This window comes from Octodon degus, unplaced genomic scaffold (assembly GCF_000260255.1).
Source record: "Octodon degus isolate 3935 unplaced genomic scaffold, OctDeg1.0 scaffold00077, whole genome shotgun sequence".
In the NCBI taxonomy this organism is placed as follows: Eukaryota; Metazoa; Chordata; class Mammalia; order Rodentia; family Octodontidae; genus Octodon; species Octodon degus.
In genome coordinates, this window is record NW_004524653.1 from 1,325,509 (window position 1) to 1,328,040 (window position 2,532).

Below are 2,532 nucleotides of genomic sequence, written 5' to 3' on the forward strand. Positions count from 1 at the left end.
GGTTTGGCCGGCATTGCAGCACTGAGTGTTGAAAGCAGGCTTTTATCTCCAGCTAGGGGGAAAGCCTTCCCGCCCACGGCACTCTGCTGGTAAGAAGACTTTGCTAAGGGTCACTGCCCACAAGCAGGCCCAACAGAAAGGTCCATGCCCAGCAAACGTGCGTAAAGGGAGCGCAGACCATGCCTCCCCTTCCTGGCAGACAGAAGTCCCTCTGGGCTGTGCTTGGAGAGGCAGTGAAAGAACTTCAGGGGACCACTGTCCCCACCTGCCGAAGGAAGACTGCAGATGTACACCAGCAGCCAATGCTTCCGGCGCCAACTAGGCAGTGGGCGTGGGAAGAGACGTTCTCTTTGTTTCTTACCCCCTTCATCTTTTGTGTCATTTTGCCTTTTAACTCTCAAATCCCATAGCCTTATTTTTTCCAGTGCTGAGGATTGAACCAAACTGAGCTATATCCCTAGCCCTTTTTGAGACAGTCCCAGCTGGGCTCTAACTCGTGATCCTTCCTGCCTCAGCCTGCCGGAGTGCTGGGATCACAGGCATGCACCACTGTGCCTCAAACCCAGGAGCTTCCCGTCTCAAGAGTTTTCCTTGACATTGGTGCTCCCCAAAAAAGAGAATGATATTTGTTACGAAATTGTGTCAAATGGAAAAGATTAATTGTCCCTTTCTAATCCACAACCTAAACCCTACCGAGGTGGGAAATGAGACGGCGGCACTGAGCTGCTTCGCAACACCTGCTGAGGTACTGGCAGGTAGCACTAATGGGCTTCCTGGAGTCTGCCTCCTTGGAGTCCCGGGTAGGAGTGGAGACCAGGCAGCAGGATGGAGCACACTGCTGGCCTGGAGACAAAAAGGGAAGCCACTTTCTTTCTGCCCTAGAGGCAGCACCAAGTCCCTCCTTGTTGGGGGGCACTTAAGGCAAAGCCCTCCAGCTCCTGAAGTAGTGCTGGGTACCTGGTACCAGAGGGCAGGACTCCCCACCTTCCTAATTTAGCTGGAGCACAGTGGAAAAGCCGTAAGCCACTGAGCAAAGGCTTCGGGAGGGTCTTCTCCTGGGCTTGGTTCTGCTTTCTTGGCTTTGGATCCAAGGTGGAAGGTAGAAGAACCTGTTATTTCAGGGGAAGGTGTCCCCCCTCCTTATCCAGTGGGAACGAGGGTAAAGGAGAAGCAGGCAGGAGCCGGGCACAAGGAGTGCTGCTCATGACTCACTCTGATGCCTGGTTGACTTTGGGGCATTTCCAGAGCGCAGCCTGCGCTGTAGTTCGGCACAGCTCCTAGAAGCCAACCTCTAGTCCCCAAGCAACTGTGCCACTAAAACACCCTTCTCCCCTCAGCCCTGTGCCCCAGAATCTCCCTTCTAACACCTGGCGTCTTAAGCCTAGACCGAGAAATAGCTGCCAGCCTAAGACCCCTTTCCATGGCTCTGCAGCGAAGCCCTTGCGATCCTGACCTATCAACCAGATAAATCCAACTTACTGGGAACGTTCAGCGGCCAAGGCCCAGCTGCTGGGCGCAAAGCTCTAGGGTGGCAGGACTTAAATGCCTTAATAGCATCCAATGCCAGCACCAAGTCAGGAATTGTTGAGTGCTTGTTGGAAAACTACGAATTAAGAAATATGAGACCAGCGCCGAGGCAGTGACCTTATCTAACAAGGAAAATGGTTTTGCTGTCGCTCCCTTTGCAGGTCAGCCATACATGACCAACTCTTAACCGTTATCGCTTCCTGGGGGACATGCCAGCCGCTTCCACTTGAAATCAAGGCGTGGAGATGGGCCTCCAAGAGTCCTACAAACATCTAGAAGCCCACAACTGCTGTCAAAGACACCTGCGCTCTCCAAGGAGCATGGAGAACCAACTTCTGATTTGCAAGGAAAGTGGCTTGGGTGCCTTGGGCAATGGGGGGAGCTCACTCCCAAACGTGGAGAATTTCCGCGCTGACAGCACCCACAGCTGTCAGCCGACCCCTCTTGCCGCGTCCTCCGCTAAGGAGCACCTCTCATGGTCTCCTGTCCACCCTGTCTGCACATCATGTGAGAACCGAGGACAGCACAGTGAGGTGTCAGCCTTGGCGGAGGGCTCTTAAAATAGACCTTGTACTCAAAACGCTGGCCAACGGCCAGGCAAAGCCCAAGGCCCTGGGTTCAACTCTCACCACCAAGAAAACGTCGGCCTCTCAATCTTAGACCCCAACTGTCCCTTTGCAATTCTCAAGATCCCAGGGACACACCGGTGATAAAGACCTAGAGCAACAAGCAGCCTCACTAGGGAGAAAAACTGGAGCTACAGGTCTCTCCACAACACACACAAGTCATCGCTCAGCTTGTTCAGTGACACCCCTATTCAAACCTGAAATCGGCTGTTCCCCTCATCCAAGGGAATTAAAAAAAAACAAAAAACAAACTCAAGTTTTTTAGAATCAGACATCTGCAGGGGCCGGGGAGATGGCTCAGTGGAGTAAGTGCTTCCCTGGCAAGCGCAAGGGCCTGAGTTCAATCCCCGGTTCCACCAAAAAAAAAAAAAAAAAAAAA